Genomic DNA, 15,233 nt, shown 5'->3' on the forward strand with positions numbered 1-15,233 from the left:
TGGCGGTCATGTCACATGGCCCTCCACCCCCCAGTCCTCTAAGAGGCCTCATGACCCGGGATGAATGATCCAGAATGACCGACCTGAATGACCCTGGTGCTCAGGCCCCTCCCAGGACAGCGGCCCCCACACACAGGTGTCCCTTGGCTCTTCTGCAGCCCTGCACTCAGATATGTCCCTCACCCTCGAGTCCTTGGAGTTGGGCTGGCCTTGTCCCCATCTCAGGACGGTGCCAGTCACTTGACGCCCAGGAAACACTTGATAGACGTGATGGACAGTGGAGACACTGAGGCACCAGAAAGTTTACAGTGAGTTTCCCCAGAGCCTGGGAGAGCGTGATGCGGAGGCCCTCTGCTCCTTCTGGGAATTTTAACCCAAATCTGAGAAGCACGAATCACCTGGCCATGGCAACGTCCCCTAACTGTGCAGGTGAGGACTGGACGGGCCGGGGGCTGGGGGCGGAGGTCACCCGGTGCACTCAAGCGCAGGGTCAGGCTTTGCTTCCCTGGCGCCACCTCCTCACCACGGTGACCACACACCCCCCCTTCCTGGCCTGGGGGCCACCTGGGGAGACGGAGGACAGCAGGACAGGCCTGGAGCATCCTCGGTCTCGGCCTCAGGCAGGAAAGGTCCTTCACCAACCCCACCTGCTCCCCGGCCGGGACCCCACAGTCAAGGCCTGCAGCCCACGGTGAGAGCCGGCCCAGGCCCCCCGAGTCCCCGTGCTGGAAACAATCCAGCCATCCCACATCATCCCCACAGAGCTGGATCATGGGGGGGACCCACATCCCCTGGGAACCCGGACCTTGGGGGGCCCCGGCGTCCCGGCACAGCTGAGACTTGGGGGGCCCCCGCGTGCGCACACAGGTGGACCTTGGGGAGCTGAGGGGACGCGGGCACCCACCTCCGGGCAGGCCCACGAGTGAGTGGACCTTCCCTGCGTGTTCTCCCCTGAAAGCTTTTCTCTGGAATAATTTTAGACGTGCAGAGAAGCCGCAGAAACAACTCGGCTTTCCCTCCACTCACGTCCCCTGGACCCAGGTCCCATGGCCCATGGCCCTGGAAGGACAGAGCGCCCCATCCCACAGGGGCTCTGTCGGGTTCCCTGATTCCTCACTAAATCCTTCTCTGCCCCAGGACCTCAGGCACTTGGCCTTCCGGTCTCCAGGGGTCTCCGACCTGGAAGTTTCTTGGCGTCCCTCTGTCCCAGCCGTGGGGCGCTGGTCGGGGAGTGTGTGGGTGACCCCGCGGTGCTCAGGGTTTTCACGCAGGGCTGGGAAGGGCCCAGGGCAGGACGTGGCTCTGATTTGTGTCCTTGGGGGGGTGACGGCTCCCCCGAGACGTGTAAACCCCTCGGGTCCTCTGGGACTGAGCACCCCTGCTTCAGTGGCACCCCGCATTCCTGCACGCCGGTGGCTCTGCACGTCCTGGACACGGGATCAAGAGGAGACGACTCAGTCCTGTGGGCGCCACCAGGGGTGGGTGTAATTTCAGAAGATCCCAGAAGGCGGTGCTGGAAGCTAAGAAATGCCGCCCACTGCTGCTGGCAGTGGTCAGGCTGATTTCTCGGCTCAGGGACGCTGACAATGTGGTTCTCAGAATCCAGGTGTCTCCTTGAGCCAGAGCAACCGGACCCAGACCGTGTGACTCCCTGATGGACCAGCTTCACTCCGGCCTCCCCATGGGCATGTGTATACAGGTGGCGTCTTTCACCAGAATGGGAACCGTGGTCTCCTCTTCCTGATAAAGCCCATGCAGGGGTTCCGGGGAGAGCGAGGCGCCACATGCCCGGGCGAGGTCTCCTGGTCCTTCTGGAGGGACTCCAGGAGCGCTGGCCAGAGCGCCTCCCCTGTCTCCAGGCCTGCAGCCCCTCCCCACCGGAGAAACCGCCGGGTTGGCCCGGAAGGTTCTGGGTGCCCAGTCGGCCTCCAGGGTCTGCGGGCCTTAGAGACGAGGTTGAGCGGAAGCCATGGGGACCCAGAAGAACTGAGGTCTCGTATGCATTTTCCTGAGGCCTGGAAACACTCGTTACTAATTGCAGAATTTTCCAATTTCATAGCCACGTGAGTGAGGGACCAGTGAGAGTCAGAAATCCCATGGAGACCACCACGCCCGTGTCCACCCTGGTCCAGAGGACTGGCGTCTGCCCCGTGGCTGCAGCTCAGGGAAGGCTGACTGCAGCCTGGTCCCCACACTGTTTGGGGACCCGGGACCCAGGCAAACGGTCCCTGGGCGCACTCGTGGCCAGGGGTCCCTGCAGACCCTGGGCAGGAGCGCTGCCCGGAGCGGCTGGACCACACGGAGATGCGGGCTGTAGAAACACGGAGGTGAGCAGCAGGATCCCCTGTGCTTTAGAACCACGCTCTTGGAGACAAGTGACCCAATTCTTACGGCAGACGCTCAGCATTTTGAATGCTTTGCTTCCCTCTCGTTAATGGAGGGGCAAAACCCTGAAATCAAGCTGGACTAGGAGCCATGGGGCCACTCTGCCGGCGTCTGTCACCGTGTCTATCACCGTCCCCATAACGCAGGAGGGCGGCAGACGCGAGTCCAGCGCGTGGCGGGCGCCCCTCTGTCCTCTGCCAGGAGCACCTGTGGGTGGCGGTGAAGGGGGCTGCAAGTGGGGAAAACCTCTCCTGCCTCAGCCCTCCCGCCCTCCCGGCCCGTCCTCACCCTGTAGCCCCGGCCTGGCAGTTCTGAGTCCGAGATGACCAGTTTCAGGTGGACAGCTGCCCGGCATCTATGTCTCAGCAGGCTCCTGCAGAGTGCCGAGCTGAGGACTCGGGGCCCTGCGTCCACACAGCCTGAGGGGCAGTCTGAGGGGCTGGGCCAGACTGCAGGGCACTGGACTCGCTTCCTGGGCTGGGCAGCCTGAAACAGCAGAGATCCGGCGTCTGGGTTCTGGTTGGAGATGAAGGTGCCCAGGGATGCGACCCCTCCAGGCCCTGGGGGGATCCCTGCCCCTCCCACCCCCAGGGCTTGTGGCCACATCGTGCCAACTCTGCCTCCATCCTCACATGTCTGTGTGTCTGTCCAGGTTTCCTTGCCTGAGGGCGCCAGACCCTGCCCTGAGTGCCCACCTGCTCTGGGATGGCCTCGTCTCAGCTAACTACACCTGCAAAGACCCTATTTCCTAACACCGTCCCGGCCCAAGGTTCTGGGTTGACGTGAATTTGGGGGGACACCACTCAGCACAGTACAGTGGGGGTGACTGCTGGACACCTTAACTTTATTTATTCAATAATAAAGTTATTTAATGTCAGCTCAGGTGTTTCAGTTTCCTCCCTGCCTGAAGGTACAGACAGCGTCACCCAAGCACCAAGATGGTTTTAATTTTACAACTAGTAATTAACAGTGCGCCAGCGTCCAGGTTGAGTCCTCGTGGCCACACTGCGCCAGGGGACCCGTCCCCCACCCAGCCTGCCGCCTGCCGCCCGCCCCAGAGGGACAGGCTCCTGAGAGAGTCGGAACCTGGATGTCTGTGTGGAGTTGCGGAGTTGACAACGTCGGCTCTCGGGAGTTTCGTGTATGGTTTGCGTGAACCCAGAGTGCTTCGTCGTACAACTGTAGGGGGCGCCGTCCACAGACGTATGAGCTGGGCCTCACCGCATCTGCCCTGGGCTCTCGGGCGCCTGGACCCCAACATCCACTTGGCCTCAGACGTTCCCCACTCCTGAGTGTCCTCTCTCAGCCTGTCGCTGTGACTCGGTTTCTTCCCTGGCTCCTGAGGGAAGGGGTCTTGTCCCTGAAGACACGGGGGCAGGCAGGGTTCTCCGAGCATCGGGAGGCTGTTACCATGACAACAATGTGGTCCTCGTCCCAGGAGAAGGGGTGCTGGAAGTCTCACCATTCTCCTCAAGCCAGAGCTGAACAGCGCTGCCCTCGGACCCACAGCACAGAGTGCCTCCCCCGGGCGAGCCAGCCGCTCCAGCCTGGGAAGTTCCGAGGGCGTCCATGATGGATCGTGGAGGAGAATAACCAGCAGATCTCGAGTCCACCTGGCACCACCCCTCAGGCCCCACCCTCCCCTGGGCCTGCGCCCCGCAGCTGGGGCAGGTTCTGCGGGAAGGTTAACTTGGGTCCCGAGAAGGAGCTGCCAGTACCGTCCCACTCTGCATCTAACTCCCACGTCCTGGGTGTGTTTCTAATTGTCTGTGTTTCTGTTTTTCTCTAAAGAGTCAATTTGTAGCCCGCAAAAGTTGTGAAGATAACATTACACCGCCCGCAGGTACTGGGGGAAGATGCTGCCTGTTTTCCTAATTAAAGTGACTGTTACTGTAGAGTCTGCATCGTCCACCCAGCACGAATACAGGATGAGCTCCGGGCAAAGCAAAAACCTACTGGAGCTCAGAAGGCTTCTCACCAAAGTCCCTTAACTTCCAGGCACAGTTTCTGGGGACCTGGGGCCACTCCCTCCCACACCCACTTCTGCAGTGATGGGGTGAGGCCCTCATGGCCGCGTGTGGATGGATGGGCTTCATTTGGTTCAGCAGGTCACCATCCTGATTGTGGAAGCTGGACACATCTGGACACTGGATGATGACTCCCAGGTACCGGTCCCGGGCCCATGCAGGACCCCGGAGGGCAGAGCAAACCAGCCAGGGGACCCGGGAAGGGGGACTCCATGGGCGAAACCTCCCGTTCCTCCCCCAGCCAACCTGTGACCTCTGGCCCTGAGCCCTGAGCCCTGGACCAGCCTCACACGGGTCTGGTCACAGCGGCCTGCCTACCTGGAGCCATGGAGTCGGCCGCCAAGGAGGATGCTGGCACCGGGGGACTGGGGGGTAGGGGGGACGGCCCTGGGGCAGGAAGGGCACAGACGCAGGCTGGCTCCCCAGGAGCGAGAGCGGAGCAGAGGGGCTCACTGCCTCCCACCTCCCACCCCACCCTGCGGAGGAAGGAGGTTTATGCTGGACATTTAACGACAGAAGAGTCTGGAAAGCAGTGGGTCTGCGAGAAATGGTGAAAGGCCTGGACAGGGCGATTACAGAAGGTGTGTTTAAGAGTCATTGGAGAAAAACAGTCCTGATTTTGCATCCGACTGTATTAGTCCTGCCGCAGCCAAAGCAAATGACCACAAACTTGGGGGAAAAACAACACACATTTATTATCTCACAGTCCTGCAGGTCAGAAGTCCAAAATGGGTTTCTTTTTTTTTTTTTTGTGAGGAGGACCAGCCCTGAGCTAACATCCAATGCCAATCCTCCTCTTTTTTTTTTTTTTCCTGAGGAAGACTGGCCCTGGGCTAACATCCGTGCCCATCTTCCTCTACTTTATGAGACGCCGCCACAGCATGGCTTAACAAGCGGTGCGTCGGTGCATGCCTGGGATCTGAACCAGCAAACCCCGGGCCGCCGCAGCGGAGCGCGTGCACCCAACTGCTTGCACCACCAGGCCGGCCCCTGAAATGGGTTTCTCTGGCTGGAAATCCAGGTGTGGGCAGGGCTGGTTCCTTCTGGAGGCTCCAGGGGGAATGGGTCCCCCGCCTTTTCCAGCTTCTACTGGTGCCCACATCCTCAGCTTGTAGCCCATCCCCTGTCCTCAAAGCCAGCAGCGCAGCATCTTCCCACCGCCCCTGCTTCTGTCCTCACCACCCCTGCCTCCGACCCTCTGGCCTCCGTCTTAGGAGGACTCTGGGATTGCATGGGTCCCGTGATCAGGACTCTCCCAGCTCAGGGTCTTCACCTTCGTCCCACCTGCACAGCCCCTTCTGTGATGGGAGGTGACACCTTCACAGGTTCGTGGGATTAGGACGAAGTGGACATCTTTGGGGCCATCATGGCCGCAGCTCCTGGGCGGAGGCCACTCTGTGCAACGGCCACCTTCGGTTCCTTTGCTCGTGACTCCTTTGTGAGCATCTCCCAGGCGCCCAGCACATGCCAGGGCCTCGCCTCTGCCCTCGGAGTCTGGGCTGGTCCCTGTGCCACTAGCCGGCCTGTCTGCCTCCCCCTCAGCCACCTCTGGGCATAAAGCCAGGCCAGGGTGCCATGTCTGCTCGTCACTCGCCTGAAGGAGAGCCATCTCGGGAGAGGGAGGAGCTGCCCACCTAGCCCAGATGCCGACAGATCGGAAGGAGGTCTGTTCTTCCCACAGGGTGGCCACCTCCCGCCAGCAGCGTGTCCCACCGGGGGGTGCTAGAGACCCCTCCTGTTGGCTCACGGGGCAGCTCCCGGCCAGCCACCTACCACTCGGAGGCGCCATTGGAGCGGCAGCAGGGCCCCGGGACAGAACCCAGGCTCAGAAAGAGGGCTTGGGGTGGAGCAGCAAGAACGCCCACCTGGGGCTGCTGTCACCTGTGCTGTCACCAGAAATCCCGGGCTCTGAGGGGACTGGCACAGCTGGTGAGAGCAGGAAGGGACCAGGGGGATGGGGACAGGAAACGGGCACCTCGAAGCGAGGTATGTGCTCCTCACTGGCAGTGGGTCAGCAGTGGGAGCTCCACTGGGGCCGCGGCCAGTGGGAGCCGACCTGGGACATGGGCAGGCACCAGGAGGGGACGTCACCATCATGGCCGTCGGGCCTCGTGGCTTCTGACTCTGCGCCCCTCATTGCTGGAATGTATTCTGGATTGATGCCGCCCACTGTCCCATCCTGAAGCCCCATGGGGGCTCTCGCGTCCTCTTTCCCGCTCTCCCCCTCTCTCCCTGGCCACCATGAACATCCACCCCAATTTGTGAGAAAATGGGAAGAAACTAAACGGCAGCGAGAGGGAAACGGGCGACCTGAGCGAGTGGCTGACTTCCCGGCTTCTTCGCCCGCCTTGTGGAGCTGGCGTCGCGGAGACAGCGACAGGTCCCGGTCTCAGGGTCCAGGCGCAAGGGACTTGGGCAGGGAAGTGGCTAACGAAGGAACTCGCAGGTCTGACAGGTGAGGCTGTGCGCGTAGGGAGATCCATGAAAACACGGCAAGTCAGCGTTAACGGGCTGGAGCTGTGGGAAGCTCACGAGTATCGGGGCCTGGGGGCGCACGGTGTAGCAAGCCCAGAGAGTGCTGGGGCCGCGTTAGAGTGGTGGGTGGGAGTTGGAACAGTGGGGCCTGGGAACAAGATGGACTTGGACGCGGCGTTAGGAGGGTGTGAGAGGGACATCTGGGCATGGCCAGTGTGGAGAGCCCTGCCAGGGAGGCTGCCCCTGCTGCTGTCCTGTCCCTGCCATGGCCCGGACCACCCTGCTCCCCAAGGCCACCCACTGTCTGCAGAGCCCTCCCCAGACCCCAACCCTGACCACAGGCCATTGTGGGCTCCAGGATACCCCAGCATGTGGTCCTAATGCTCTGCAGGGCATGCTGCTCTGGGCCCGGGGACCCCACTCCCAGAGCTTCCAACTCAAGGGGCCCCACGGGTCCTCAGGAGGAACCTGGGTGTCACAGTGACGAGGGAGAAGGTGGACGGGCAAGTGGACATCCGGCTGGCGTGCTCAGTGGGGACCTGCGGCCATTTCAGTAATGACGTCCCCTAGGCTGGGGGGTGGGCCACTCAGCTGCAGACCCCAGCGCCCCGCTGCTGCCCTGGGACCCCCGCAGGCCATCCCCAGCCCTTGTCACACTGCCCAGTAGGAGCCGCCAAGGCCTGTGCCAGCCCCACCGGCATGCTCCATGCCTGGCCTGACCAGTTGTGAATACAGAGGATAGCCTGGATTGCCCCCGGGACGACTGAACGCGGGAACACGCACAGGTAAGTTGATCGCTAAGAAGCAAGAGGAGGCGGAGGGAGAGAGAGGGACCCAACCACAGAGCCGCTCCGGGGGCCTCGCTGGCCAGGACAAGCCGACCACGGGGTGCATTCTCAGCTTCTGAGCACCAGAAGGTGGAGCTGGAGCCTCTGCCCCGGCGGGCCTCATGGGCTGGAGTCCGTCAGCCTGTGCTGCCACGGGCCTCGCGTCTTCCCTGAATCGGCCGGACACAGCCCGGAGCTGACCCCGCCCGAGGTGGAGCAGCCTCGAGCCTCTGCCGCCCCCTCCTGCTGCCTCCCTGCCCCACTGATGGCAGGCCAGCTGGCGGCATCTCCTCTAGAGCCGAGTCCTCCGGGAGAAGCAGCCCGCAAGAGCCCACCCCACCGGGAGCCACGATGACGCACCTGCCAACTAAGCAGAAGCCGCCGTGGAAAACAGTCTGGTGGTTCCTCAAAGAGCCAAACACAGAATCGGCACAGGATCCAGCAACCCCGCTTCTGGCCACATCCCCAGGAGAGCTGAAGGCAGAGTCTCGAGAGGTCTCTGCACCCCCATGTTCACTCCAGCATAATCCACAGTTTCCAAAGGTGGAAACAACCCAAGTGTCCATCCACAGATGGGTGGATAAGCAAATGTGGTCCCTCCAGGCAATGGAATATGACGCAACCTTAAAGAGGAAGGAAGTGCGGACGCCTGCCTCAACGTGGATGAAACTGGAGGACGTTCTCCTGAATGAAGTGAGCCCATCACAACAGGACACATACTGTATGATTCCATGTGTATGAGGGACTCGGAGCGAGCGGGCAGTCACAGAGACAGAAAGTGGAGGGGGCCAGGGACTGGGGGGTGAGTGCTTCATGGGGACAGAGCTTCAGTCGGGGAGGTGGAAAGAGTTCTGGGGATGGACGGTGTGATGGCTGCACAACAATGTGAATGTGCCTAAAAATGGTTAAGACGGTCAATTTTTGTTATACATATTTTACCACAATCTGAAAAAAGAAAAACACTGTAAGGGGACTGTCGCTGTCTGTGTACCTGAGGCCCAGGTGGAGGAGAGCTGATGGGGTCCCCCTGCCCAGAGCCCACCGCTCGCCTCAGCCCGGGGCCCAGGGCTGGCCGGGGCAGGCGGTTCTGACCCGTTCACCTCAGGCTGGCTGGCTGGCTGCCCATCCACCGCCTGCGGGCCCCAGGGGCCCTCTCAGCCCGGGCACCGTCACTGAGGGGTTCATGCTCCTTTATGCTTTGCTGAGAGGAAAAGAGGCCTGGGCGGGGCTGGAAGGAGCTGCCATTGCTTGGACACCAAACAGTTCTAACAGCGTCTTGATGAGCTCGGGGTAAATGAAGCAGAGGCACACGGGTTAAATTTCCCTTGAAATTCACTCTGGCTTAAAAATTAACGGAAAAATTGCCTGGCAAGACTTGTTTAGAGGCTTATTGAACCAAAAAACACTTTAAAAATACTTTGGGAAGCTCAGGGAAGCCATGCAGTGGCTGGGTCCTGCTCTTGGGCGGATTCCGTCCCGTCCCCGGGGCACCCGGCTTGTGCGCAGGGCCTGTGCCTGAGGCTCCTGCTCGCTTCCTCTCGTGAAAGCTGCAGTACGTGAAAAATGAAAGTTGTTTAGAATCAAAAAAGGACAATAAGAACAGCCTCCCTGTCTGAGGCTGGGGGTAAAAATGGCTCAGCTTGGGTTGCTGTTTAGATTTAGGTAAATCAACTAGTTTAAGAAAAAAGTTACAATGTTGCCATTAGAAAACTATTATTATTTTCAAGAGGAAAACACTGTGAATTCACAGGTGCAAACCCCAAATCTTGCCAGAAACAAAAGCTGGAATCTATCTTCCCCTGGCCAGGTCGGTGACAGGTGAGCAGATGCTGCAGTGTTAGGAGGTGGCTTCTCTGTGCCTTCTCCCTGGACGTGGGGAGAGGACGTGGGAACCCCCCTTGTCCTGCGATGGGTGCAGCAGAGGAGGGGGAGACCCAGAGGGCAAAGTGCCTTCTGCCTCGGCACGCTTCCAACTCCTTAGAAATAACGTCAAGCTCGGGGAGGCAACGTCTCTGTGAACCCACAGCTGGGCTGAGCTGACCAGGAGAGTAGTGGGGGTGGTGCCTCAGGGGCTTTGGGCAGGGGCCACATTTCCAAACTGGTACAGGAGCTCGTACAAGATTTTAACAACTGCTACAGCCAGACCCGCACACACCATGGGAAATCAGCTCGTCCCACTGTGTTTTCCAAGAGAAGTCAAGGGAAAAAGCAAGGCATTTTTCTTGCTGAGCAGGCTGTGCCATGCCCGAGGGACGTGGCCCCACAGGGCAGGGGTTGTCTGGCCTCTACCCCTTGTTCTTTCTTCCTTTCCACAGCACTGTTGATTTCTCATCTGCCTCCGAAGCTGGGCCCTCCCTATCCTCATGGAGCAAGAAAAGATCCTGTCTGGCCATGTTTATTTGCTGTTTCTTTGTCTCCTAGCTATGACTCTCGTATGACCTAGGGTTTCTACAGTTGTGACAGAATCTCAGATCAGCCTAGGCTGAGCAAAAAAGGGAAGCTGTCTCCTCACCGAGGTGAAAAACTCAGAGGTGGGCTTTCAGGTCCCGCTGGACTCAGATGCTCAAATGGCTCAGGACTCTGCCTCTGGACTTGCTTTCCCCACAGCGGCCTCAGGGGGCGGTGGGTGTCCCAGAGCCACGGGCTTACTCCCCACAACCCCCAGTAGCTGCAAGAAGCACCAGGCCTGAGTCCTGTCGGCTCAGCAGGGTAGGCGCCCACTGCAGGGAGCGGGGATGGCCCCACTGCCCCATATGGAGTGTGGGCCAGGCTGACGGGGGTCCCTAAACAGAGGCTGTGTGATGGGGGAGTGCTGTGTTGGGCGAGAATGACGGAGTGTGGTACCCAGGGCAGCGCGTGGCCTGGAGGTAACGTCTTGCTGGATGCAGAGGAGGCACCGCTAGGGCTGTCAGCTGCTCCACAGCAGGTCCTCGGGAGGAGAGCTGAGTGGGGCGCCTCCTGGGCCACAGGCATTCAAGGGCGGGAGACAGTGTGATGTGACGTGGTACCCTGGAGGGAAATAAAAACCACTTGGCATTTGTGTTGGTACCCTGGGGTTGCCGTAACAAATTACCACAAACTGGGTGGCTTAAGCCAACAGAAACTTATTCTCTCACAGTTCCAGAGGCCAGAGTGCAGAATCAAGGGGCGGGCAGGGCCGCGCTCCCTCTGAGAGCTGAGGGGAGGATCCTCCCTCACCTCTTCCTGCTTCAGGGGCACCTGCATCCTTGGTGTCCCTTGGCTTGTGGACGCATCACGCCCGTCTCTGCCCCCATCATCACATGGCCTTCTCCTCATGTGTCTCTTCTCCTCTTCTTATGAGGACACCAGTCACATTGGATCAGGGCCTCCCAGTGACCTCTTAGCAAAGCACATCTGCAAAGACCCTATTTCCAAATAAGGTCACACTCACAGGACCAGGGGTTAGGACTCTAACACATCTTTTTGGGGGACACGATTCAGCCCATAACAGTATTGCTCTGAAGTCACAATTAAAGTCTATTGAGCAATCAGTAGTGGGCAGCCACTGACCTAAGGGGTGTCACCCCTTCTAACTCTCACAACCCTGAGAGTGAAGAACACTGTCACGGGCTCCCACAGCTGTGTGGTGGGACTGAATTCAGACTTGGGCTGTTGGAGACCAACCTCCAGAGGGACAGCATGGGGAGCTCCACCCACCCACCCCCAGTGAAACTGGAGAATCCTTCAAAACAAAAGCAACCATTTAAAGCCTCTGGAACTGGTCCTAATGCCAAATAGCAAATGAAACATCTATTCAAGAAAATCTATGAAAACTCGTTAAGAAAGGCGAGAGTCGTCGGTATTTGAACCAGGCCCCCCTAACCTCTGCGAGGAGACTCACCCCAGAGGCTGCGGCCAGGAACACAGAGCTCCCCGCCCCCAGCCCCCAGCAGAGGGCTCTCTTCCTAGAAGGAGCGGGACCTCGGCATTTCTCATCCTGCCCTCAGCTGCCTGTTGCTGGGCTGAGTCCTTGGGCTCCTGGAGGTGTCTGGGGAGAGGTGGGGGCTCCCTTATTCTACGCACCCCCGGCTGTGGAATGAAGGCACTCCCTGGGTGCGGCTGAGAATACTGGGGCCTGGATCCCCCTTATCTTGGCTCATGAAGAGGAAGTTCCACGCCAGGAGAGGTGAGCTGAGAGGATCTCAGCGTACTACTGCCCCCAAGCACTCAGCTCCTGGCGGGGAGTGAAGCTTGCTAATGTCCCCGCCCCCATTCCAGAGCCCTGGTGCAGAAGTTTAGCCCTAGGGGGAGAGTAAAACAGCTCCTGGTTTCTTCGCAAAGGAACTGACTTCATTTGGGTGACGTTCAAACCCAAGGGCGCTCTCAAGAATAGTGGCGGTTGTAGAAGGAAAACGGGAGGAAATTCGTGGATCTAATGAAGACACAGCCCAGGCCGCAGGCCGGCTGGTTTGCAGGAAGAACTGGGGTGTAGGACATCTGAAGGAGCCCTCCCGGGGTCAGAGCAAACACCAGACACTGGCCTCAGAGACTATCCCTCCAAAGAGCCACAATGTGATTGGATCAGTTTGCAGAGCAATTTATCCTCCAGGGCATTGTTGAAAACTACAGAGCAATCAGCCAGCAATTAGAGGAGTGTCACAGGTGGGTGTGGTCAGGGAAAGAGAGTCCTACCCAAACCACTGTCATCCCAGGGTGACCCTGGGTGTCCCCAAGCTGGGCCTCCCCGAGGAGCAATGGCAGAGGCCAACACTGTGGGGGAGCGGGAGTAGACTTCACGCAGATAATCCAGGCAGTCACTAAACAAATAAACAAGCAAATAACCATAACAATCCCCAGATTGGGAGGTGGGTACCAGTACCCAAAGTTGCTACAATATAGTGTGTAAAACGTCCAGTTTCCAACAAAAATTGAGAAGCAGGCAGAGAAACAGGGAAGCATGAGCCAGATATCTGGAAAAAGCAGGTGACAGAAACCACCTGTGAGAGTGATCAGGTTTGGATTTAACAGAAAAGTACTTAAAAATATCCACTATCAGTGCATTCACAGAGCTAGAGGAAAGCTTGAGTAAAGAAGTAAAGGAATGTGTGATGATAATGTCACATCACGTGGACGCTATCAATAAAGAGAAAGAAACTATGAAAAAGAACTAAATGGAAATTCTGGAGTTGAAAGTTATGACAATGGAAGTAAAAGATTCACTGGAGGGGAACTGGCAGAGGAAAGAATTAGTGAACTTGAAGAAAGAATAGTGGAGATTATGGAAGGTAAGAACAGAGAGAAAACAGAATGAAGAAAAATGAAGACAGCCACAGAGAAATATGGGTCCCTGTCAGGTGTACCAACATATGTGTAATGGGACCACTGGAAGGAAAAGGGAGAGAGAAGGGAGGAGACAAAATATTCAGAGGAATAATGGTGGAAAATGTCACAAATTTATTGAAAAACTGTAACCTACACATCCAGAAAGGTCAATGAATGATAAATGCAAAAAGACCCACCAACTGACACATTATAGTAAAAATGCTGAAAATGAAAGACAAAGAGAAAATCTTGAAAACAGCAAGAGTAAAACGATGCATTGCTTACAAGGGAACTGCACAAACTAACAGTGACTTTCAGCACAGACCACGCAGGCCGGAAGGCAGTGGGGAGCACAATCCAAGTGCTCAAAGAAAAAAATAAACTGACAACCAAGAATCCTATACTCAGCAGAGGAGCTTGCAAAAATGAAGGTGTAATGAAGACTTTCCCAGATAAACAGAAACTGGGAATTTGCTGCCAGCAGACCTGTCTTACAAGAAATACTAAAGGAGGTTCTTCAGGCTGAAAGCAAGTGACTCCAGACAGAAATGTGAATCCACGTGAAAAAACAGAGTGCCAGTAAAGGTAACTATGTAACATTACTGTCTGTAATATGTATAACATAATACCATAAAAAAGGAGGAAAGGACATAAACCTATGTAGGAATAATGTTTCTATGTGTCAGTGGAATTAAGCTAGTATAAATCTGAAGTTGACGGTGATGTTAAAACGTATATGGCAAACCCTAGAACAACCACTAAGGAAACAACTTAAAAAATCATTAAAAGAAATTAAAATGCTACATTAGAAAATATGCACTTAATGTAAAAGAAAGCAATAAAAGAGGAACAAACAAGACACGAGAGGAAGAGAAAACAAAGTAAAATGTCAGATATAAACCCAACTCTGTCAATAATAACATTAAATGTGCAGGGATTACGTAAGCCAATCAAATGGCAGAGATTGTCAAACTTCATTAAAAAAATGACCGAATTCTGTGGTTGCTGCAGGAGATACACTTTAGATTCAAAGGTACAAATGGACTAAAAGGTTGGAAAAAGATATACTATGCAAAGAGCAACTCTAGGAAAGCTGGAGTGGCTATACTAATGTCAGACAAAACAGATTTTAACAGAAAAAGTGTTATTAAAGATAAAGAAAGATGTTTCATAATGATAAAAGGGCCAATTCATCAGGACAACATAACAATTATAACCGTATGTGCACCTAACAACAGAGCTCTAAAATATAGGAAGCCAAAACTGATGGAATGAGGGAAGAAATAGTTGGAGACTTGAATACCCTACTCTCAATAATGGATATAACAACCAGACAAAAGACCAACAAGGAAACAGAAGACGTGGATAACACTGTAAACCAACTAGACTTACCAGACATCTGTAGAACACTCCACCCAGCAACAGCAGAACACACATTCTTCTCCGCTGCACATGGAACGTTCTCCAGACAGACCCTACACTAGGCTATAAAACAAAGTAAGGCCACTACATTAAGAGGCAGTGAGACGGGGCTAGGGAGGTAGGCAAAGACTCATCAGAATGGTGATAAGGACCCCAGGCAGAGGGGGTCAGGTCGGCTGGAGGAAGGCTCTGGTGATTGACTAAATGGATGGGGGGGAATGACTCCAAGTCTGTGAGGGGGGCGGCAGTAACAGCAACTGGGAGCAGTTTCCTGGTGAGGAGGTCCTTGGGTGGCTGCTCCAGGTGTGGAGGGTGAAGGACATTAGATGCCACCCTGAGCAATTTGGCCTTGATCCTGATGCCCTGGGCATGTGCCCAGGGGAGGGAAGTTGCTTGATTGTTTGATGATCGAGGTTTTAGAACTGGTGGTGGGGCGTGGAATGGGTGTTTAGGCTGAGTTTAGAAAGGGAGATGAAGAAGGCCTTTGCAATGTTCCAGGGAAGAGGGGATGGATTAAAGAGATATTTCACAACTAAAAACACAGCGTAGAGGGGCTGGCCCGGTGGCACAGCAGTTAAGTGCACGCGGTCTGCTTTGGCGGCCCAGGGTTCACAGGTTCGGATCCCGGGCGTGCACTAATGCACCACTTGTCAAGCCATGCTGTGGCGGTGTCCCATATAAAGTGGAGGACGATGGGCACGGATGTTAGCCCAGGGCCAATCTTTCTCAGCAAAAAGAGGAGGATTGGCATCAGATGTTAGCTCAGGGCTAGTCTTCCTCACAAAAAAAACAAAAACAAAAACACAGTATAGAA

The sequence above is a fragment of the Diceros bicornis genome, chromosome 16 (assembly GCF_020826845.1).
Source record: "Diceros bicornis minor isolate mBicDic1 chromosome 16, mDicBic1.mat.cur, whole genome shotgun sequence".
Lineage (NCBI taxonomy): Eukaryota > Metazoa > Chordata > Mammalia > Perissodactyla > Rhinocerotidae > Diceros > Diceros bicornis.